The sequence below is a fragment of the Vulpes lagopus genome, chromosome 17 (genome assembly GCF_018345385.1).
Source record: "Vulpes lagopus strain Blue_001 chromosome 17, ASM1834538v1, whole genome shotgun sequence".
Taxonomy (NCBI): domain Eukaryota; kingdom Metazoa; phylum Chordata; class Mammalia; order Carnivora; family Canidae; genus Vulpes; species Vulpes lagopus.
This window is the reverse complement of record NC_054840.1, coordinates 8604056-8630005: the sequence shown is the minus strand read 5'-3', so window position 1 is coordinate 8630005 and position 25950 is coordinate 8604056. Positions and strand designations below refer to the sequence as shown.

General features: G+C 37.3%; 1 long non-coding RNA gene across 1 annotated transcript; it reads left to right on the top strand.

Moving 5' to 3' along the window:
- LOC121477288 lies at nucleotides 1-25376 on the top strand. The gene is made up of 7 exons (XR_005984198.1): nucleotides 1-147; nucleotides 2277-2479; nucleotides 9999-10133; nucleotides 13440-13571; nucleotides 14758-14870; nucleotides 19515-19756; nucleotides 25241-25376. It is a non-coding gene; the product is annotated as an uncharacterized LOC121477288 (long non-coding RNA).
- Nucleotides 25377-25950: the final 574 nt, after the last annotated feature.

Sequence of the window (25950 nt, the reverse complement as noted above, 5' to 3'; positions counted from 1 at the left end):
TAAGGTGTCCAGGTCTTCGATTCAAGAGCCCACCTCAACTGCTTCATGATGCCGCTATCTCTGTGCCTCCCGCGCACGAAGATGAAGAAGATGATGATGATGAGGAAACACATATTTGAGGAGAACTGACTGCTTTGAGCAAAATTAGTGAGTAAGAGAATTTTATTTCATTATACCCACCTCTTTATTTTTAGGCAATGCACATAAATTCTCTTAAAGGTAATTTCATTATCAATATTTAATGCCATCGGATGTTTTGATATGTTAGCAAGAAAAGTGGGACCAAAATTAGTTCTTCACTGCTTCCTATCAAATTCACCGTCCTTTATTTTTCTTCCTTTTGCACAATAAAGGTTTCCATGTAGGTATGGGTAGGGGTGGGGGTGCAAGTTGGAGGGGGGACTGTGGAAGTGCATATGGTGAAATAGAGCTGGAAGCTCTCCTTAGATTAGCATAACAGGGAGAAGGATTGGATTAGGACCTTGTGGTTCTTCTATTAAAACTCCACTAGAAGTCATTATTATATAGTTGAAATTTACCTCAAATAGCCTTAAAATCTAGATTCTTTCTACATTTTAAAATGCCAAGAAGCAATTGTTCATTATGCTAAAGTGGACCAAGAAAAATATCTTTAAAAATGTGAGCAGTTTCTCTTAAACATCCACGCAACAGAACTGAAGCATCAAATCACTTCTGATCAAAATAAATTAGCATACCCTCTTTCAAAAGTAACAGTTTGCAGCCAGTCTGCTGCCTCTTTTTTTCTTTTCTTTGTAAAACAGAGCTGCTCTTTTTGTTCTCCCTCTATTCATGGCATTTTAACACTATCGAAGCTGGATGATTGCTCTAGGAAGAGTTGGTTAAAATGGCAGAAATATTTTAATGCTATGGTCAGTCAGTCCATAAGAATAATACCAAAAAATGTGTCTGTATAAAAATGGAAATGTTTTATTGTTTCTTAATTAAACTCCTGATTCTTTGGCCACTCAAAGTCAGAAGAGAAACAGAATAGAGACCTGGCTAAACAGGACAGGCTTTCCATTAGGAAGTCTGAAAGATCTGACCTAGAAACAGGAACAAAACTTAAAATGGAATGTTCCTTAAAACAACTGAAATCAAGTCTCTCCATTCTTATTCAAATTAAAGTAATTTCCCTGAGGAATAGAATGGAAAATCACATTATGGTACATTTATGCAATAGAAGACTACACAGCCATTAAGAAATAAACTAGCATGCAAACAATATGGGTAAGTTCCACGAACATTCTACTGAATGAAAGAAATTTGATACCAAAGACTGCATGCTTTTTAAAATTTTTTTAAATTTTTTAAATTTTTATTTATTTATGATAGTCATAAATAGTCACAGAGAGAGAGAGAGAGAGAGAGGCAGAGACACAGGCAGAGGGAGAAGCAGGCTCCATGCACCGGGAGCCCGATGTGGGATTTGATCCTGAAGATTGCATGCTTTATATAAAGTTCATTTATATGAAGTTCATAAGTAAGAAAAATATAATCTGTGGTGACAGAAATCTGGATAGCACTCAATTTGTGAAGCTAATGATCAAGAAATCATCAAATCACCTTTGAGTTTTTGCGATGCCGGTAACAACCTGTATCTTGACCTGGATGGCATTTACAAGGGGTTATTTACATCGTGGAGAAAAAAGTATGAAGTGTACACTTGAGTTTTATGCACTTGTCTGCATGCATATTAAATGTCAATATTAAATGTTTTCTCTTTGAAGAGAAAAACAACAGCTTTGCATTTAAAAAAGCCCAGAAGAGGGGCACAGGGGCACCTGGGTGGCTCAGTTGTTAAGCATCTGCCTTCAGCTCAGGTCATAATCTGGTGCCATGTAGGGCTACCTGGTCAGCCAAGAGGCTGCTTCTCCATCTCCCTCTGCCCCTCCCTGCTGTTCATGCTCTCTCTCTCTCACTCTCTCTCTCTCTTTCAAATAAATAAGTTAAATAAATAAATAAATAAATAAACAAACAAGCAAGCCAGCCAGCCTGAAAGGAAGAGCACCAAAGTGCCAGAAGCATTGATTTTTTTTGTGTTCAGGAATCAACGGTAATTTCTCTTTACCTTTTTACTCTCTTTTACTCTTTTACTCTCCTAAATAGTGGTTAGGGTCTATAGTCCAAGCTCTGTTTTAAAATATATTATTGCTATTGCTTTGCTATTCTCTTTGTCTGTAAGTGCTTAGGAAATATGCCCAAGGATCTTTTTTCTTTTCTTTTTTTTTTTTGTTTTTTGTTTTTTGTTTTTTGAGGAATGAAGCGTCTCATTTCCATTTCCAGTGATATAAATGGTATGAACCAACTAAGATGGTATCATCATTCAGTGGGTGAAGATCACACCTTCAGACACAATAGCAGTGTGAGCTGTGAGGACCATAGGAAAGGAGGCAGATGCCTGGAAGGAAGGAGTGAGTGCTCTTGCCCAGATGACTGGGGAGATAATCTTTGCAGCACAGTAAGTCATACTCTGGAGAATTGGTAAAAGGCTAATGAGCTCTCCTTTACTACTAGTAAAGTACTGTGATGAGTTCTCTTATATTTGTGCTCTCCCTAAAACGTTTTAACAAGGTAAACAATTGATATGATGAGAAGCTAATTTATTTGCTGTGCATAAAGAATGCTTATGAAATGCTGAGGTTTTAAACTGAACATGTGATTAAAAGGGGAGATTTAAAAAAAAAAAAAAAAGGGGAGATTTAAAAAAAAAAAAAAAAGGGGAGATTTTGTGTTACCTGGGCAACTTGATGTGCTGTATCTTGTATATCTTCAGAACATAAAAATTAATAAAGGATCCTAATATTCTAGGCCTATAAAAATCCCTCCATTTAAATAAATCATTAGGCCCTGGCAAGCTATTCCCAATGAAGAAAAAAAGGGTTTGTGTTATAAAGTGCAATTAATGGAAGTACTTGACTGCTTCATTTTGTCTGTGTTTTTTTTTTTTTTTCTTTTCCTTTTCTTTACAAAAATGTGTTAATGTAAGCCAATGACACTTTTAAGTTTCTTATGTCTCTCAGGAGAAAAATATCAAAGATTTGAAAAGTGATACCTTGAATACATCTTTTCCTTTGCATTTTAAATGGAGGTACTTGTAGGAGAGAAAATTGCCAAGTACTGAAATCAAAATATATGGACTGGTTCCTCTTTGTGTTTAAAATTTCCCTTATAAATTTTTTTAACAAGAGGGTTTTCTTTCCTTCGTTTTTGTGATTAGCTGGAAAGATGATATGAGCAGATTTTCTTTTGAACCCCTCGCATATGGGAAGAAAGATGACAAGATAGATGCAAAACTTGAGTCAGAACACAGTGAAGTAGTTTACCCAAAATTACTAGTTAGAGTATCGAGGATCTTCCTTAAGCATCCCTCTGATCATGTTCCTATGCTGCTCAAAATACTTTAAGGGTGACCCATTTCCTGATACATAAGCACACACTTCTAATATAGTTCTGGCAAGCATCTACAATCAGGCCCTCATAAATCATTTTCTTTTTTCCTAATCATAGCTTTTTGCTCAACTTATTTCCAGCAAACTAAACCACTCACTATTTAATGCTTTGCACTTTCAGCTTTGTGTCTTTTGCTGAACTGCTGTCTTTGTCTATTGCTGCTTGTTGCATGAAGCTTTTTTTTTTCTTTTATCTTTTTTTCGCATGAAGCTTTATTTGATGACCCTAGTCTAGCCACAACTATTTTTGGTGGACTGCAAGTCACTGTCTCTCTCTCTACATTGAATTAGAGTTAGCTATCTCCTATTCTATCTCCTCTACTAGACTCAGAGTTCATTTATCAGATCCTATCCATGTTTCTCCAAAGGGAAGGCACCCAGTACGTGAATGGACAAATGAATAAAAGTTGGCATTGAGACACCCAGCTATATTGACCTGCAACTTGATGCACTCAGCTCTATGCAATTAGGATCAAATAAATGTGGTTTGATGACTATTAGGAAGTAAATACTTCCCTTAAATCCATTTCATTGGTAAATATGTATCTTCTAAACCCTTGATTTCTAACGTGGCAGCATGGGAAATGAAACTAAAAATCTATCTCAAATGCATCAGAATAAAACCTCTCTGATACACAATTAATATAGAAATATTGAAGATGAATTTGTTGAAATAAAGATAGGATGATTTCTTCCTTAGCTTTGGAAAATCTTGCTGTAAGAATTCAAAAAAACTTACTACATATAAATCAACAAGGTAGGTTTCAACCATGTTCCCAGTTTCTCTTTCCTATCCCCTTTTGTTTTTCTCTTTCCTTTCTTTCTCCATTGCATAGTATATTCAGGCTCAAAAGAAAAGAAAAAAGTCAATAAGAAGTCAAGTTTCCCTGTTAGTATCTGGAATGGTGTGGGTAGGTAGATAGAGAAGGTGATAAAGTACAATTTTATAATATTTAGCCAATTATGATAAAATATCAATTAAAATGGTTACTTAAATCATCTCAACAGCTGTATTTGCTTAAGTTGCATTTTCCCCAATTTATTTTTTTAATGGAATACTATACACTTCCTAAAACCCCAACAAATCAAAGAAAACAGTTGTTTGCTTGACTTCATCAATCTTTGACAATGCAAAATACCTTGGGACCTTCAAGCCAGTCTTAGCTGCATTCATTCCCAGTTAAAAATACATGGCATTTTTTCCCTACATTTTCTTCCCATTTTTCAAAATAGAAGGTGCCATTTTTTTCTCATTAAGGTTAATGACAGTTACACAACAAAGATGTCTAGGTAGCTGTGAAAATGTGAGTGTTAGAGTTTAAGGAACAAGGTAATTTTGCAGGTGAATCTTGATTGTTCATTTCATAAGGACCTCGGTTCTTCAGTGACCATCATTTTAACTAGCTGCATTTGTAATTCCCCCCAGGAATGATTATGCCATCCAAGCTAGAAGTATGCCTGTGACTCTTTATGGGTCTGCAACCCACAGAGATTTTTAATTACCTATAGTGTTCTGATAGAAAGACAAAAATTTCTTTCTCCAATTGTATCGCAAGTATATTACACTGCCTGTTCACCTTCTCCACTTTCTTCATAGCTTTTTCTCCAGAGACGCATGGGAAAGTATCTAGCAGCATCTGTTATTGTCAGAATGGAGGCACCCATGATCCTCTGGACAGTGCCAGTACTTCCCCCTCCAAGAGTTCCTGGGAAAACCTACTGTTTATAGAAGGCAGCTGGTGCTAGTCACATGACATAGCTCCTTAACTTCTTGAAGCTTCTAATAAGAAATAAAATAAGTGAAAATTACATCTAAGGGCACCTGGGTGGCTCAGTCAGTTGAGTGTCAACTCTTGGTCAATTCTTGGTTCTGGCTCAGGTCATGATCTTATGGGTCATGAGATTGAGTCCCTTGTCTGGCTCCCCACTCAGTGGAGAGTCTGCTTGAGGATTCTCTCCCTCTACGCCTCCCTCCACTCTCATTCTCTCCCTCAAATAAACGAATAAATAAAATCTTCAAATGAAAATTACATCTGTATTTTTCAAGATAGCCTTTTCTGAAGAAGAAAAAATGTGGTGTCTATGGATACAAACGTACAGTTACTTTGACTGATACCACATATATCTAAGCAGGATAAATCTTGATACAGAGAAAGGCTTTTTCTTCTGCTAAGCAAAAAGTTGAGTTTGTGTATATAGGTTTGGACATAGGAGTTAGAATTTATTTGCTCTGCATAATAAAAGGAAGAAAAAAATAGGGCTCTTTGGGCAAACTAGGGAGGAAAAGAAAGATCTGAGAAGCAAAAGAGAGGATATAGAGAGAAAAAGACAGGAGAAATGAGGGATAAAAATCTCACAAAATGCCTATGAGTGCTGTGTGTGGATTTTACATAGAAACCAGTGAAGAGGCCATATTTTCAGCATGAGCAGATAAAGCACAAAAAAGAAACTGCTTGTACAAGCCCAAGAGCTGAATGCAGTCAATGCGGAGAAGAGTCTTTGGAGACTGCTAGAAATCCTGGGGAGTTTATTAGATTCTCACAGATCACAGAACTGGAGATATGGAAATCAAGTTTACTTCCCTTTCTGAGAGATGTAGAAAGACTCCTGTTAGCATTCCAGTTATTTATGCCCCTGAACAATGTTTATTCACTTATTCAAAAGATATATATGAAGTAGTAAGGCAGGGTGTATGCTAGGTATTATGATACAGTAGCAAAAAAAAAAAGTTGGAAAATAAAGAAGATTCTGGTCTTTCCATGTGGAATTTACAGTCATATTCAGAGCAGACATAGGTTACAGATGTTGGTAGGTATTAAGACTTAAATATTAATGTATTAATATGTGCTTGGAGGTCAGACTGGGAGGAAAAAACAGACTGCATGAGCCAGAGAGCAACTTCTGGAGAAGTAACATTTAAGCTGAAGTTAAGCTGAAGATGGAAAAATGAGGAGATGTGACATGGGATGAGTGAAGGAAGAGGGCCCACACCGAGAGGGCCTCCTGTTACCAGACTCTCAAGTGAGAAAGAGTGAGGTTTGCCAGAGGAACGTGCAGAAGGTCAGCTGGTGGAGCAAACAACCGGGGAGACGTTAATACAACAGAAGTCAGCTGGTACAGGGGCCCATAGGTCTTGTTAAGATCGGAGTTTCTGATCTGACAGCACAATGGCAAGTCATTGTAGAATTTTAAACAGAGGGTAAGGAACCATATCTGTGCTTTTTTAAAAAAAGTCTCCCTAGCTTCAGTCCAATTACATTGGACACATCTTACCTGTTACAGTCTCCTTATTTCATATAGCAACAGCTCTTGCACGTTTTTGCATGTGGATTAATATTTGCTTTGTGAGTCCTTCTGACCCTCCAGGAGCCCCCAAAAGGATTCTTTGGGAAGAAATGCAAAAGGAAGTGTAACTACACCGACAATGGCCATCGCCACAGGGTCTGTGGTGCTTGTATGTGTGGGCCAGGGCGCAGTGGGAGGTTTTGTCACCTGAGTAAGTCATGGGCAATAATTTGCCCTCTACATGAAGCAAGAAGGCTAAAAAAGTACCAAAAATATGTTAGAGGAAGAGGGTAAAAAACCTAGCATTTTATATAGTCCTATCATATATATGATGGTTTACATTCTAGTCTTTGTTTAGCCTCCTGACATTATAGAATCTAGATTTTGATGAATGAAAGAAAACTATTTCTGAATCACTTTTTTTTTTTCTTGTTATTTACCTCAAGAGGATTTCACGGGCACCTTCAAATGGACATTTGACACTTTAGGAGAATTGAATATCAAAGGCCCAGAGCTACTTTCTTTTATTTCTGTGTTCTAATGCAAAGCAATATCATTCCCCAGGATTTCTAAAACGGCTATTCATTTTGCATTTTGACCATCAATCACATTTTGCAAAAGTTGCAAGAAAATGCAATCACCAATAAATACTTCAGCCCATCAGAAACTTTTAGGATTTCTCCTAGTGAATCAGTGCCAGATGCCCACCACCCCATCTTGAAGCTGTGTACCTACAGAAATCTCTGCCCCGTTCCTCTGCCTGTTTCACATGCCCTCCTCTGGAAATCCTTCCTCAGTGAACCTCAGTAATACCATGACCTGCTTTTTAATAACAGAGACCTTTTGGAATCTTATCTCGTATTTTTAACTGAATGTCCATCGATCTTATCTGCTTTATAAAAGGCATGCCCCTTGAAAACAGAGAGTAAACTGTGAATACTCTAATAAGAGAGTCAGGGAAGGCATCGTAGAAAACTGAACCTGGGTCATGAAGAAAGGTTAGGATTGCATAAGCAAAACAGAAAGGGAGGGGGAAAGGCGTGGGTAAATGTGAACAATGCAGGTATAGATGGTGTGTTCCAGAATGTCATATACCTCCTAGAATACGCCAGGAGAAGAAAACTCACCAAGAAACGAAAATAGCATTCTATTATTATTCATCTAGGGTAACAAGACACGCCCCATTTTTAATAATAAGTTTTGAATATCTTATAAGTAATATCAGATGTTTTGGCAAAACCATTTAAATCATAGTTCATCTGGTCAAAAACCCAAAGAGTAGATGATGGCAAAGGTGATGGTGGTTACCACCTTGAATGTGACCACCTTTAAAAAAAATACACATTCCAGTTCTTCAGGATTCTTATTGCTCAGACTCAAGGCTTCATTTATTAACGCCTCTTACCTGGCACTCGGAAGCTAGAATTTGCAACCCCATATTCTCTAGACTTGTAATAAATTACCAAAAACTGAGTGCCTTCAACAGCAGCAATGTATTGCCTCACAGTTCTGGAGCTAGTAAGTCTGGCATCGAGGTGTTGGCTGGCATGATCCCTCTGAAGTGGCTAGGGAAGGATCAGTTCCGGGCCTCTCCAAGCTTCCCAGAGTTCCTTGGCTTGTGGTCATTTAAGTCTCATCTTCGCAGGGTGTTTTCCCGATGTGAGTCTCTCCATGCCCAAATTTCACCTATTTATGAAGATGCCAGTCATATCAGATTAGAGACCCAATCTCACTCCATCCTGACCTCATTTTAACTAATCACACTGGCAGTGACCCTCTTTCCAAGTAAGGTCACATTCTGAGGTGCTGAGTGAAAGGACTCCAACATATGAATCCGAGAGGGCACATTTCAGCACATAATGAACCCTGAGTAGACATTGAACTGCCAAAAGATGTTACTTCTTCCAGATGTCCTTTTTTCCCTCTGCTTATTTTCACAGTTATATCTTCTTAATATACCCAGTTGTCACATTTAAGCATTCTATTATGTCTGGGCTGTTCCTTAAACCACTATTCTATGTGCTGAACCCAGAAGAGTAAAGCACAGAAGCCAATCCAGGGAAGTTAGTGCTGTGCGATGAACAAGGGGAGGCCTATCAAGGAAGACCAAAGCTCTGAGAGAGAAAGAGAGACAGAGAGAGACCTGGGGCTTCGTTTGTCTGGGAAAGGACTCAGAGGCCACAGGAAGTTTGAGAGAAGATCACATAATTTATCATCCAAATGGGAACATATTCACATGAAAAGAGGTCCTGTTAATAAATTTGTTCTGCTTCAAGGGAACAGTCCCTGGTCACTGGGGCAAGGATCCCCCTACACGGTGGCATTGTAACCACTACTTTAAATTATCTCTGCTACTAATAGCAGATATTAGCAGATGCTAATAATTCTCCATCCAGTAGAAAGTCAAGTGGCTTATTTTGTTTTCTCCGAGTAGCTTTTAACAACAAAGGCTCTACAGACATAGAATGCAATTACCTTGAGCTTGGAGGTTACTTGAAGGATCTTGATAAGTCCCTTGGACATTTGTAATGAGGGAGGAAAGAACATGTCAGTGGTTTGGGAAAGGGAATCAAATTACTGGATATAACTCCGCAAAGACAGAACTGAGGGTATGTTTTCCTAAATGCAAAGGTGGAACTTCTTCAAATTAGAATTCCTGTGCTGACTACCCCCACCCCCCCTAAGACTCAACAGCATGGGGAAAGTATTGAAGGGAAGGCAAGCACCATTTGCCAAAAATGTAGCCAAGAAAATGTTGCTGTCATGTTGAAAGTTGTGTGTAATCTACATGATGTAAAATTAGTTCGGATTACCATATAATGAAAGGGAAAGAAAACAATGGTGAGCCTTTACATCAGTGCTTGTCCATCATCTCCTTGCTGCAACACGATGAGTATAGGGCCTGGCAGGTCTTAACAGTCCCTGGAGAATATTAACTATAGGCACCAATGGAGCACGTTGAGAAGCAATTTCTCTCCCAGAAGCACCAAAGCCTTTTAAGTAGTTCAGGCTTCACTGTTCACATCCAGTTGCCAAAAAGCAAATGAATTGCCTGATTTGAAAGACATTTCTTTTTCTTTTTCTTTCTCTTTCTTTTTTTTTTTTTTTTTTTTTTGGCAGTCAGGATGATCCCCTTGTTTTCCCCATAATCAGGCCCTGCAGAACTACATGCCTGTACACTGACAATGTAAAAGAAACAAAGCATGGTTTTCAGGTGACCCGTTTGCCTCAATCTGCTTGCAGACTGTCCCAAGGGGGTCTATGGAGCTGGCTGCTCTTCAGAATGTCAGTGTGTGGAGGAGAACACCCTGGAATGCAGTGCCAAAAATGGCACTTGCACCTGCAAATCTGGTTACCAAGGCAACGGATGCCAGAAAGGTACAATCTGATGATAAATTTTCTTTCTTCTCTAATAACAATGCTCAGCCTTTGTTCGGCACCATATGATCATTAATTAGTTAACCCACCAGTGTCCTCAGGAGACGGGTAAGCTTTATTAATCCCCTATTTGCAGGCGAGGAAACTGAGACACGCGGAAATGAAGTTATTTAACCTTGTCTTCTCAGCTTCTGCTGTTAGCCATCCCCTGGCCAGCTTGAGCAAAAGAAGAAAGATCAAATTGCAAGAGAGTCTGATCTTAAGAAAATTAAAGCCGGCCAGTCACTTCTTTGAGCTGAAGTAATCAACCAAGAGTACTGGTAGCTTCCAGAGTTAGAGAACTGTTTTCTTTATACCTGAAGACAAAGCGTTCAAACAAATACAAATCAAAGATTCTAACCATGAAGTTTTGGAAAATTTAAACAGAGTTATCAGTGTCATCCTTTTTCAATATCTTTTTAAAGATTGTATTCATTTACTTATTTGAGAGAGAGAGAGAGTACAGGCAGGAGGGGTACCAGAGGGAGAGGGAGAAGCAGGCCCCTCGCTGAGTGGGGCTCCGTCCCTGGACCCAGGGATCGTGACCTGAGCCAAAGGCAGATACTTAACTGACTGAGCCACCCAGGTGGCTTCTTTTCAAGGTGCCCTTCTTTTTTCAAATTTGTAAGTATTGTAGAAAAATTGTTAACAAATCCATAAATATAAAAGTTTATATAGAGCAGAATTCCGATTATAAATAATATATAGATATGTAAGTGTGTGCATGCATATGAATTTGGGAAAAGTGTATTCTTAGATGTTAGTAGTACCTGTCTCTGGTTTGTGAACTCATGGAATGCTCCTCCCTAGGTATCTATCTACATGGCTCTCTCATTTTTTCACAAAGTTTTATGTTATGTTTTCACTGAATCTTGTCAGTCCTGCCTTACTTAAACTTGCAAATTGCAAAACTCCTTGAACTTTAAAATTTTTTTTCCAAGGTCATCTTCTAACATACTATTCTTTTTATTATTATAACATTTTCCAGTTATTATTATGTCTGATATTATTGCCTTTTCTTCCTGAGCAGCAGTATGTCCATCTAGATTCTGTGGAGAAAGGACTATTTCTGTTGCTGGATTGTGACTTTCTAGGCAAAGAAGAAAAGAATTTAGGGAAACAGAAGCCTGACATAACACAAATGAATGAAACACATTTGTGTTTAACATCATATAAGAGTAGGTCCCATGCCAATCTCTAAACCTCCCCCTGTCTTAACTGATATTTAGACCTACCTAGAGTCAGCCCCTTCTTCAATAATTCTCTAAAGAAGTCATGCCCTAGAAATCAACGCATGAGGATACAATGCCATACATACACACCTGGGTAGATTTAATTTATTCTGATAACATTTTCTTTAAGCAGCTGCTGAATATACTATATTGGAAAATGCTTCTGAGATTCCCACTGTGAAGGAAAATGAGTTGAAAGTATATGTAAATTAGCAAAATAGAGAGGTCACCATAATCTCTGGAAAACATATTATTTTTCAATCAGATAACTTTGTCCAATTCTGATATTTTTGTCTAACCACAAAATGAAATTATGAATCAGACTGGAGCGGGTGAATGGGATCGCCATGATTGGCAGTTGAAATCAAGGCAAAAAGAGCTCTCGAAGAGTTGTGCATGATGAAAATCAGGCCTGTTGTTTTTCTTTATCTTTTTTAAAAGAGTGAAGTAGCCCAAGTGCTCCTAGAGCCAGACATATCTTTAAAAATCTTAACTCTAGACCTGTGTCTAGATTGCCGATGAATAGTTAATTAAAGACTGCAAATTGTTTCAATGACACTAATGAACAGTCCTCTCCACAATCAGCACCAGGCTTTATTTAGCCTATCAGCAATGACTTCTAAGAGTAGAAGAGCTAGTTTCTATGTGAATCTGTGAAATAGCAAAAAAAAGAGAAAGCGAGAAAAAGACAGCCAGTGTCTTTGCCTTATTTTGATTAGTGTGTAGCCTGTGGTATTTTGGACCTTAACTGTAGGCAGATCTCTAAATGTGGAGGTCTCTGGTCCAGAGAGCCCACTGAGTCCATCAAAAGAGGCCTAGTCAACCCTTATGGCATCATGAGGACGACAGATTTTTGTTACTATAGTTCCACTTTGGATGCACTTCAAATTGTGAACTCTGGTGGTCTCTAAAATCAAGTTAATTGACTTGAGAGATCCTAAGCACCTAGTATTGTAGCACAAATTGTGTGTGGTGGCTGAGTTTCAGTTTCAAAGGCCAGAAGATCTGGGTTCAAGTCCTAATTTTGCTACCTAAGAGCTGGATGATCCAAAGTAAGTCACTTTACCTCTCAGAGCTTCAGTTTCTTATGTAAAAAGGAGATGAAGTTGCTTCTATCACATGGCCGTACTTATGGAAATGGGAGCTAATTTATGTAAAGTGCTTGGCACAGAGTCATGATCAATTGATAATCACCAGGAATGGTATGAACATCCCAGAAAATGTCATAATTCTGTTATTCAGAGATTCTTCCCAGGGGGAGAAGATACTTCACAGCCCAACTTGGACTGATGCAACTTTCCACAATTGTCATATATTTAGGAAAGTTCCCAGGTTTTCCTTGTATTAAAAGGATACTTTCCACCAGGTTTCTAACTCCAGCAGCTTCAATGGTAGTCCAAACACGGGAAGCTCTAACTGAGCCTGCAACGGGGCCCCGCTGCATCTGCCATCCTTTCCAGCTCAAAGGGCATTCAACAAAGCAGCACATGTTCCTCTTCACTCACGTTATGCATTGCACACTTTTATAAAGTACACAAATTATAAACCTCTGGGGTGATTATTCTGGCTTACAAAAGAAGCAAAGCCTGGGACAGGATTCAGGCAATCATTTGGGGACAACTTCCCGAGAACTACACCTCCCAAGTTTCCTTTACAAATTACATCTCATTTTTAGGTTTTGTTCTGTGCAACTGCCTCCAAAGATATATATCAAAATTGCTTCCATTGTTACTGTCTGAAAAAAACACATTTTCAGCAAAAAGCCACCTCTGTCTCTGTGTTTCCAAAGTGACAAGATTTGGCATCATGTTGATTTCTTCAGGGAATATTTTTGGAAGTGCCATAAATCCATGGAGGCTACACGAATGTGGCTTTCCTTGCAGCTCAGTCATACACAGATACACTCGCATAACACACGCACGCACGCACACTTTTCCAACCCTCTTATGTGACAGAAGAAATCAGGGAGCATCTTGCGATTCATTATAAGTCTTAACTCCTTTCTTTGTCTTTATTTTTATTTCTATTTCGCAAGCCTGCTCTGCTGGCCTCTGGGGACTGGAGTGCCAGCTCTCCTGTGGACCCTGTGAGAATGAAAGTCAGTGCAACAAAAGAACTGGAAACTTCAATTGTCCTCCTGGTTACACAGGAAAAGCCTGTACCACACGTAAGTCATTAACTTAGACAGGATACCAAAAAAGTCAGTAAAGCTGTTAGCTTTACAAATGCTCCTTTTTTTTTTCTCTAACTGCTCTGTGAGATAATATGTTAGGGTGTATTTTAATTATCTATTGTGGTATAACAAACCACCCCAGTGCTTTGTGGCTTACAACAATGATTTATTATTTATTTTGATTCTGTGGGTTGATAAGATGGTTCTCATGCTTTCAGCTAGCGAGTAGATCATCTGGGAACTTGGCTTGACTGGCCTTCTCAACCTACCTTTCCTACACACAGCATTTCCACAAGGTCAGCTTGAACTTTCTCGCGGCATGGCAGTCTCAAGACGACAATCCTAGAAGCAACACCCTAAAAGTTCAAAAGCAGAAGCTATAACATGTCCAAAAGCTGAGCTTCAGAAGCCACATGTCACTGCTTCTGCCAAATTCTATAGGTTAAAGCATGTCATAAGGCCAGCCAGACCCAAGGGGAGGAGAAAAATTCTACCTTATGATGAGTGAGGTAGCAAAATCTCATTGCAAGAGACCTGCAATGTGGAAGATGTGGTTGGAGCCATCCTTGGAGCAAACCTACCATAGTGCACTGTTTCAAGTTACACTGGAAGGCACTTTCCGGGTCTACTAGGCTGTATTTCTCATTCTTGTCAAAATGGGAGCAGATTATAGACTCTTAAAAAGTGATTAAACTGAACCTGCTTCGAAGAGCTGGTGGAAATATTGGCCTTTCTGTTTGTGGTCCTTACGTGGCCCCTGTTAACCCTGCCTGGGTGACCTTCTCCAATTTAGTACATTGGAACAATTTCAGAACTGGAAGGGAGTCGTGGACTGGATGATCCAGCCAGTTTTTTTTTTTTAATATTATTATTACAAATGTATCTTAGGTTAGCAAGAGTCTGTTGCTTGTGATTGCCTATGATTTTACAAGGTGTAAACAATGATCTGAATTGGTTTTCAGGGCTTAGGACTTTCCATAAACCAACAAGCAAATAAAACCAGAAACTTACATGTAAACATAAAATGTAACACCAGGATAGTATTTAGCACTGAGCTAATCATCTCATCATTTTGGGGAAATGCATTACTACCCCTACAGATAACCTTCAAGCAAGAGCAATAGGCTAAGGTCTTTGCCTGATGATTTTTCTGGATATAACTAGATAATTTTTATTTTAGGACTGTCATTCTGGTACTGTTGACAAGCATCTCAAGCAGCATAAAAGTGTGCAGGAGCAGCAGTTGGCTATCCCTAACTTACATTTTTGCTTAAAAAAAAAAAGACCTTAAAGGTAAGAATTTACATATTCAAAAGGTAGTTACTAGCTATTTCCACAGCGAAGTGACATTTTCTCTTGTCTAACTCAACTTTAATGGAATAATTATTAAGCAGTTAGTGATAAAGTTTACACTGTTCCAATTGTCAGATGATATAAATAGACTATTTAAAAACAAAGGAAGAGACAGATAAACTACTCATTCTTTAAAATATTAATTTTGATGGTTATGTTATGACTCTTCTATTGTAGGATTTCAAACCCCATAAGAATATAGCATGATAGTTCAGAGACATTTTTGGTGATTAGTAATAGTATTGAAATGTATTGGCAACCTGACAAATGAGATGATGTGTTGAATTGAATAGACAAAAATATTCACCAATTCCTCGTCCAGTTCAATGTTAGTGTTATATGTTATTATCTGATTTTATACACACAGACACAAACAAAAATTATATAATTACCATAATAAGATATTTAGAAAAATGAGTGGAACCAAAGGATAGGACTTATTAAAAATGCTTCACGCATGCTCCACAAAGAAATGTGTGTGGCATTTAAAAAGGGGTTTGTGTTTGAAAAAATGCATACAACATTTTCTTCTAAATATCTTGTTATGGTGCTTACAGAATTTTAAAATCTAGTTACTTTGCATAATGAACTGTAAAAATACTTAGAAGCTATACAAGGTAGTGTGTTTTCAAGGCAGGAGAGACCAAAAAGCTATTTCTAAAGATTTTGGCTTTATATAAATTACAATTTTTGGTAGTTATAAATACAAATGCTTGGGGACAATAATTCTTTTTTTTTTTAAGGGTCTATTTCACTGTGCTAGAAAACTATCTGCATTATGGTAGGTTGTAGTTTTCCCTATTTCCTAAGCAGTGTTTGGGGTGTGAGGGGGTGGTAGCTTGGCTTGACAGATCCTCTTATACCCTTGATAAGAATGTACCGTTTCAGCGAAGGTTAGCCTTATATACCAGGGCTTTTATCAATAATCTGAGAAGAGGTCCCAGTTTCTTGTTTATCCCAGTACCAAATGGGAACAACCTAAATATTCACCAGAAGGAGATAAACTTTTTTAACTGAGTGGCCTATTCTGAGGCCATTAAGATTCATGTTTTAGAAGAATGTGTAATGTCAGGAGAATTGACACTAAATTGACATTACATGATGTACATACAGAACGACCCAAATTTGTAAGAACGCATACCCATGTATGTCTATGGGCAATTATAGCAGAGAGAATAGCAGTGACCATCTCTAGATGGGGGGCTGTGGGTGACTTTTTCCTCCTCTGTCTTACCCCTATTTACTCTTCACCAGGTTCCCCCTTAACAACTGGGGGAAAACACCAACCATTGACTAAGTACCTGAGTAAGATGGTTGTCTGTTCTCTAAGAGTTGTCTGGTGGCCTTCACTGTGTCCACGACAGTAAAGATATATTTTTCCTTCCATTAATTAAACTTGTGGCTCTTTTAATTTGAGGCTGTTTTCTCCTATTTCATGTGACATAGATATTGAGCATAGCTTGACAGCAGCACTAAAACTCTTTTTCTTAAAAAAAGATAAGAACAATTAATGTTTCCTCACAACTCTCATTTCCCTTTCTTCAGCAATCCTATTTTCTATCCTTCTGTCATTTTGTTATGACTTCTCTGAATTCTACTATGTTCTTCATGAGCGTTTACACCATTGGCCCCTTCACTGATGAAGCAGAGAACATTAGAAATAATAGGGGAAAAGACACTAGAAGGAAGATACGAACTCCAGCGTAAACACTTTAAATGTCATACGATCAAATATCATGAAATGATTAATCATCATGAAATGATAATTAAACACCATTAAACATTATGAAAACCATATTGAATACAGGTGGGAACCTTCTGGAGTGGTAATCTGGTAAATGTTTAACAACTGGTTCTCTGAAATACAAAGCCCCTGGCTTGTAGTGTTGGCTGTTTTCTACAGCGTAAGACTCCCACAGTGGTGATCTCAAGCAACCAGTGTGATGTCAACTGGCTTGCAAAATTCCTGAAAATTTAACAGTTGGTTTCCCCAAGCTGGTAGTAACAACTCCAGCATACCACTGGCTGGCAGACAATTTTATTTTAAACACACTGAATGATTTCTTAACCTGTATTTACCCTTTTGATATTAAGAAATGATTACTTCTCAGATGCCCATTTTACTTTGCTGTTTCTAAACAGATAACTAGTTTGACCTTTTTGGTTGGATTAAATTAACTGACAAATAGATCCAGTCAGAAAAACAAACAAACAAAAAAATTCACTATTTAGCCAAGCCTATTTTATTTTTAAAGCAAAAATTAATTGTTTGGCTAAACTGATTAAAGATTTTAAGAACAAACAAAAGCTATCGCAATGCTTTATGTGTAGACACAGCCTCCTCAGTTTTTTTTCTCTCAAATTTATGTATTTGGAGTATTGACTCACATCTAGAGGAACCATGTGTTCCCTTACAGAACCTCTAAGCTATTTTCCAACTTCCTCTAACACACCTACCACAAATCAGGGCTGGCATTTCCTTTATGATGCAGTATTGTGAACATGAAGACAGTTATCTAAGGGAAAAAAAAGAGTATATATAAAACAAAAGAAACAAAAAACTATTAGAACAATTAAAAGTCTTAAGCCTCCCCAGACATGAAGAGGTGAGATGCAATGATATGCTTCTAACCTCTCTGAAGCAATCTTAAATCTGATTTTTAAAGTTGCTGTAAAATAAATTGTATTTAAATAATACATCTCCCATCCTTTCCAGCAGTGAGATGCATATCCCTTACCAATCTTGTTCTCAGCAGGCAGTCCAGCCTGATGAAGTATCAGCAAAATGTCAGCTCCCACAGAGAAGTGCGACAAAGAGTCTACACTGAAGCAGTGACAGGCCTTTCAAAAAGCTATTGTGCAAATTCAGTTTTAAGATAGGGACGCGGTTGAGGACTGATGGGTATGTCATTACCCGTGCGTCCATCTCCCCATTGTCTGTGGGACTGGAAGGGAGTTGCCATGCAGTCATACAAAGGCATGAAATCAAGGAGTGGCAAATCTGGTCTTTAGATTTATCTTCCCCTGTTTTCAAAGAGTTAATATTCAAATTGGCTGTCATTTTTAGCACATATCTGCTGAAGGGCACCCAAGAGCTGCGCTTTCCCCTCTTCTTATCAGTTTCTACAATATCTCAATTAGATCTTCATAATTAATCCTGTTATTATGTTATAAACCTCAGTGACCTGCTGATGCCTTCCATGATGGAATGGAAATCCCTTCAAGAGCTTTGGGCCTAAATGACCATCATCAACCTGTCCCTAGCACCATTTTGGCAATTCCTACACATAATCCTGCATACTTATTCCCCCAAGCATCACATACTTTTAAAATGTAGTTCTGTTATTCATTACTCTTCCCACTAATGAATTTTTTTCTCCCTCATTTTTATTGCCTGTTAAAATTTTTCAGGGATTTTCATTTTCTGGTATGTGTAAATAAAAACAAACAAACAGAAATACTAAATCCCTTCCTTCCATACCATCACCCATCATATGGTATGATAATTGTTTGCACACAATTAAAATATCATTTTTTTAAAATTCCTTAGCTCTTGATATTTAAGAAATACTGATTAAAGATTTGCTAGATTGAATTAAAGAACATTCTTGATAACTTAGAAAAGAAGTTTGGAATTAAAGTTTCATACCCATCAAGTGAAAAAAGGAAAGATAGAAAGAAAGAAAGAGAAAGAAAGAAAGAAAGAAAGAAAGAAAGACAGAAAGAAAAACACAAAGTTAATGGTACTGAAAAAATATCCAGTAGCCTACACTAACCTGGATTGAATTGTTAGGCCTTTTACAATCAAAGTGACAAAAGGAGAGAAGGGAAGCTTTAGCTACATGCCCAGCACCATAGCTTCATTGGTCTTTATTCCATTTGTGAAAGTACTTTGCAGAAGAAGCGTTTTTGAAAGATTAGAAGACTAACAACCCCAGACAATGAAGTTTTTATAATTCTTTAGCTTCCTCTCAAGATGTTAGAATTATTTTTTTCTGTACGTACTTTTAATGTATGCAATCTTTTCTTTTAAATATAGCAGAGCCACCTTAAGAGAGTGAATAAATAACTCTGGCTCTTAGTTTCCTTATATGAAAGGAAGGAGTTTAACTAAATAATGATATGTAATACAAAATATTTATATAATAATATATAAGTCAATGTGTGGTAAATAACAGCACTATATGGTAAATATAGGCGTATGCAATATAGTGAAAATATATTACTCAAAGTTCATGCTAATTGAGAGTGCCCACTCTATGTTCGCTGTGCTACATGTTTTTCATCAATTCACTCATTTAATCCTCAGAACAACCAAATGGATTAGTACTATTACTATCCCTTTTTTTTTATGAAGGAGGAAGCTGAATCTAGAAGAATTAGGGAACTTGTCTGAGACCAAGTAATTAGTAATCGAGGACTAGATTATCAGTGAAGTCCATACCAACAATACATATTGACAAAATGAGACACTAGCTATTGATCTTAAACATTGTATCCAATATTTAATTTCCAAGCCAACTAAATTTCTAGATAGTCAAGAAGTTTGACTAGAGTGTTCTCTTTTTGGCCCCATACCTGTAGGTTCAAAAAGACTGAGTGCCATAGCTAAAAGCATCGTTGAAATGTCAAATGCCATGCCAGTTTACGCTCAATTTAACGATGGAGAGAGAATGCTTTTGTGTGTCTGCATGCAGCTTGTCCGACCTATTTCTACAGCCCAAGCCGCCTGCTGCACCACATCAGTAATGATAGTTCTCCGTGGGACCTTGATACTCGCCAGGGTACCTGCCTGTCCAACTGGACCCAGCCTGATGACAGATGCTGTAAGTCAGAAGCTGCCTATAATAAGTCCTGTTCATCATCTAACATAAATAATGACCCGAGGAATTGCCTTTGCTTTCTGCAGATGCTAAGCGGTCTCCGTCCTTTTTGTTTTCATAGGACTGTCCAATCTAACTGTTTAAAATTCTCCTTGTGTGTTGGTAAATATAGCTGGCTAGCTGCCTACGGTAATCCATGATTACATTTGTGGCTTGCTTCTCAAGCCTGGAGTTGAATATCTGGCAACATACAAAATAAATTCTTATTTCTACAAAGTGAGTCCTCCAGAAGTTGTACCTTCCAACACACACTTCTAATACACATAGCTTTCATTCACACACACACACACACACACACACACACACAGCCTTTGTGCATTGTTAGTTGAGCTCATGGTCCACTGTATTCTGGAATTTTCATCTACTTATGGTTGAATATTTATTTTTACTTATCTGACATGTATTCATTCCACTACTGTAATTGTTTAATATTTAAATATAAGGAGCAGTCGGACATGTGGAATGAGTTCTTTTCTAATTTGTTTTTTGATACCAGTGTGTCTGGATATCGTTGTTTCTTTTTGAAGCAAAAATCTTACAAAGATCTGCATAAGGTCTGTTGACATCCTGAGAATTTTGCAAATGCTCTGAAAATGAGAAAGGTCTCAGGCCGTAATACGCATTATGTTTTAATTGTGTTATTGTTTGTTATACTTTCTATATACATGCCTCGTTTGCTAAGTGCTGTATAGGATACTAGACAAAAATAAGATGTCTTCCTGCCCTCATGGAATTCATTTACAATTTAGTGGATGAGAGAGTTGTATAAACTACTAATTTTAATTATATATTCAAGAGAGGATGAGATAATAGATGTGTGAGAAGAAGTGATTAATCTCACTAAGGGAAATCCTTGAGCCTTTATGAAAGAGGGAAGATATTGGCCAAATCCTAAAGGGTGAGTAAAAATCTGAATAATTGGCTGATACGAAGTTTATGCCAGGCAGAGCAATGTGTGGAATGGAGTATGACTGGATTTAGTTTGGTTGTGATGGGAGATAAAGGTAAAGGGGATAGAATAGGGTTAGAGGATGAAAAGCCCCAGATGACACATTAGGGGATTCAGTCTTTCTTTTGAAAATAAATAGGAAGTGTCTAAAAGTTTTTGAGGATTAGCTGAATGTGATCTCAGCCATGACGTGTAGAACATCATTGCAGTCGTGCTCTGCTCAGCCTCTCTGTGATTTCATTTCTCTTTGCTCTTGCTCTTAGATGAGGTCCCAGAAAGATCCCAAGACTTTTCGAGTCACTCTCAGTTTTTACTGCGTAACCCAATTAAATGTATAGTTCTCTTATCAAAACTTCAATTCCCAATCCAATTTAAACTTGTTCCCTTGCTAGCTCAGACCTGACTCAAGCTTAGAAATGGGCATGAGAGAAAGGGTAGAGCTTTTCACTCTGTCCTGACCCTGTTCTCATCTTCCACCCTTTTCTTGGTGGATCACTCTTCAAGATGCCCTCTATGGTGTGGGCAGCTGGTCTGTGGGAAAGGTGCTCCTGCAATTTGCCTTTGGTGGCAATGCTGCTCTCTGGTCTCTTATCTTCAGATATGAGTCTGATACCAGTTCATGAGCCCCCGCCCACCCCTTTCCAGAAGGCACATCTCAAGCTCCTGGAGTGTTCTCTCTCAGATCTCTACACTGGGCGTAAGGTAAAGAGAAAGCATTCCATGGAGAGCGGACAAGGAAAGCAACGATTCTTTGACAACTCCAAACATGCTGTACCATGCAGGGAAGACCACCTGACCTCCTATGCTTCTCCACTTCGGCTCTTGTTGCTTTAGATATGTATTTACTTACCTTAGTTTCCTCATCCTTAGAATTGAATTAATAAAAGACTTATCATATTCTTAAGAGTATTTAATAGGCTAATACATATTACACCTTTGGAAGGGCATTTGGCACATGGCTATATTCAGTGAGTTACAGGCTAATAAAGAAAATCTCTACCAGTCTTTAAAGATTAATCCATAGCACTTGTTATATGCCCTCAATGTAACCTAAAGGCTAAGAATCATAAAACTACACTAACACTCCCTTAGTGAAACCTGAATAAATTGCCTACTCCACATTGATTTGAAGTCTGTTCTGCAAATTGGGACAATTAAAAAAATTCTATTTTGTATTCTGCTATCTAGTCAATTTTTCAATCCTCACTATAACCTTGTGAGATAGGTACTTTTTTTATCCCCATCTCTGGATGGGGAAAGAAAGGCACAGAGAGGTAAAGTAATTTGCCCAAGGCCACATAGTAAGTGAGGATAAAAGCCTAAGTAGTTTGACTCCAGTGACTGATCTTAACCACTACGTGATGCTAGCTTTCAAAAATACATATACACATGTATTTGTATGTATAAGATATGTATTTGTATATACAAATACATAAAATATATTTATTTTATATTTATATGTATTTTATATATGTATTTATATATACATATATGTAAAATATATTTACAATATATACACTAATAAACAAAAATAACATAGTTATTAAATAATACAAATTTTTAAATATATATTATATATCACATGTTTCAGTAAACAGATGCGGAAAATGAAAGATGACCGAGTTTGACAATGATTCAGTATATACAGTTTGAGATGTGCTGAGCAGGATATGCATAAATAATCATTTGTTGGAAAATCAGATCCTAAGAACTCAAAGGAAAGATCAGAAGCAGGAGTACAGGTGTGAGAACCATCAACGTGGAGACTGATTGGAAGAGAGAACTAAGAGAAAGACACTAAAGACAAAAGCTATGGAAACTATGAGCAGAACTCAATAAATACCCTACATTCAGAGGCATATACAGAAGGGGAAGCCAGTGAATGAGATCAAGATTTGCTTAGAGCAGATGTTACAACTGGCAGCCCTAGAGCTAAATTTGACTTGCAGATGTGTTTTGAGTGGCAAGCAAATTCCTTTTACCATATGATTCAATATTTTTAAAAATCAGATGTGGGAACACTGGGACCATATTCCTGTGTGGGCACAAATAGCTACATTTAGTTAGCGTCTACCTCTCTGGGTGGGGCAGGCACTTTCCAGTTGGTCGTGGTCCCTACCACTCCCTGGTGTTCACCTGCTGAGACTCCGTCTATTTACTCCTATATATTTCCTGCCTGGGCTTCAGGGACCTGTGTTTGTTACTCCTGCTTTAGAAAGGTGGAAAAAGGTGATAAGGAAATAGGAGAACTTAAAGACAATTTCAGAAAAAGGATGACTTCCAAGAAGAAAAGATAGTCACTCTCATATACTGCCTAAAAAGGGCAGATGGGGAGGAAGGAAAGAAAAACAAAGGATTTGTGACTTAAGATTTGGTAATTAAAACACAGACACACATGATAGCACCTGTAGACTATTCACACAGAAGGCTTGACAATGGGGGGAACAAAATGGTTCAACCTGCTTTTTCTCCCCTCCTCTGTCAACAGAATGCTTAAAATTTTCTTTGTCTCTCCAAGATGCATTATCCCTGTTGATGAATCGTATTCATTCTCAATCCCTCTCACTCTAGAAAGTCAGATCCAATGCAATCATGATAGAAAGGATTCAGGATCCATGAGAGTTATTAATGTTGAAATGACACAAATACCTGGAAATTTGCTTTCACATAAGACTTGCAAAGCATGTATTTAAATCATTGTGCTGATAACTTTGAGAAGTAACTTTTTTAGCTCATTGAAATTTTCTATTGTCAAGTTTTAATTTATCTTTTTCTTCCTCCTCTCTCTCTCACACATATGTCCACATATGCCATATTTATATCATGTATTCTAAGTTACAGTTCTCTTTATATTTTAACATCTCCAATGTTAAGGACAGTTTGCAAATGACAGCACAACAATACTTAACTGTATTTGTAGTTGTCCAATGGTCTAGTTCCTAGGACCACACTAAAGGAGTGTCTGTGACTATCTCTTGGGCCCCAAAGGAGATAGAATATGAAAGGAAAGTCAAATGAAATATATGTATTAATCAATTTTCCAACAGTCTGAAGTGGCTCAATTTTAAATACCTGATTGATCATAATAGTTATTTCCAAATTGGAATAAATAACTGCCTGCTGGCTTTAGAGACAATGGTGAATCTCAGTCTGAGATATCTGTATTTGCTTTTTTTCTATAGTAAAAATGACAGGCCCAAGAAACTGGGGGAAAAGAATCCTGCTATTTTAAGATACAGTCGATCTTACTAACTGTGTTCTTGTGCCATCATTAATCAATTGTCTGAATATAGAGAAGGAAGAGAAGGAAGCCTGCACACCACTTAATGTGCCTCACTTTAGCACAACAGCCAAGAGCTCAGACTTCCTGGATGTCTACCTTAGTGAGAGTCCACATAATTAATGTGTTTTGGAAGCTGAATCTGAAACTTTTCAAATCTTAAGGAAGAAGTTCTGTAATACCATTGAAATTGCCTATGTATTCCCACAAGGGTAATGTGTGTTAGCTATTACCAGGGAATTGTAGTTCATTATATTCTAGAATCTGGAGTATTTTTATTGTAGATTTCACTGTATGTTGCTAAATTTTAATTCAAATTTGAGAGAATATGAAACAATAGTGCCAACTACCCTACCCCATATAGGGTAGACTTAGGAGTTTGCATTTCTATGAGGAAGGTCTATAATTTTAACCATGTTTTTCAAGTAGTCTGATTTACACCTCTAGTAGTCATATCGTGATTGAAAACTGTTTGTTTGATTTTTTATGTTTTACAAAACATTTTTCATATCTGTTATCTTGTTCAAACTTGGAAAATTCTCCAAAAAGAAACAATAATGTCCACTTCAATATCACAGCGCTGTTGAAATGGTAAAGAAGCCAACTCCAATTGTATTTAGTCTCTTAAATTTTTATTGCCATCAATCTTGAATTATGTGTTCTTCATGGTATTTAATGGAGCAGTCCTAATATTGTGCTCTCTTGGATTTTATGCACTTTTTTCACTCTTCTGTTTTAAATGTTTTAAATGAAAAGTAGGACAATTCGGTTGAAAACATATAAAAAGACTATGCATCAGATGATGAATAGTTTAAGAGTGCCATGCAAATGTTTGTAAAAGTCATCCTTTATAAAGTGGCACATTCCCACACACTTAGTATTCAAGTACGTTATCCACCTGACAAGATAGTAAAATATCCCACTCATCTGTTCGGGGCTAATTTTTCAAATTTTAATAATTTTATTAATCCCTAGCAAGGCCTTATAAAACTTTGCAAAGAATGTTAATAACTCATTAAAGATTAATTACATGTCAGCTTTGAGGTCAAAGAGTTTGAGTGGTTTTTAGTCATCTGAATTAAAATGTATCTGCTATGAAAAGAACACATAGTGTAAGACCACTGCCATCTTCACTAATCTTAAGTTCTTATTTATGAAAACACATATACATAAACGTGAACTCAAATGTCTCTCACAGTGTTTGAATGAGAAGAGGATGGCACTATACATGCTGGTAAAGAAGTTTGGTACAGACGGATGTCCTCAAAGAAGGCAAGTTACCTCCTGAATCTTGGGTAACAGAATTGACGAACTGGAGGACCAGTGAGGGGCATGTGAGTTATGAAGTCTTCCCTATCCAAAATCTATATGTTGTTTTCATGGAGCATGACTATAAAATTAAGCTCAGTAAGAGCTTAGAAATAAGAAGATAGATTTTTAAAAAATCAGTTACGTAAATGAAGAATAGAGGGATTTTGAGAACTGTGAGGTCATAGAAAAGAAAGAAGAGAAATGGAAGAAAGGTCTAGAGGAGTCTCTTTGGTTCTTAAATGATTCAGATTTTGATGTTCATAGAACCAGCAATATATGAATGATGATAAATACAAAAGGAAACAAAAAGAGCATTAAACTGTTTTAATTCAAAACCGTTTATTTAAATCAGTAATGTATTTCTAATGGGACCTCCGGTGAATTAGACTTCATTTTCCTTATGTTTCAAATTGGAATAACAATAATATCTCTGTTGAGAGATTGTTGTGAGGTTACTATATAAAAACAGCTATACAGGTTTTCATGTGATAGATCCTCAATAATCGGTAACTTTTATTACAGCAATTAATTTTTGTAAATATTCAGACGTCGCTTTTCAAGAACTTTAAGGTTTTTTTTAAAAAAGATAATCTGGTG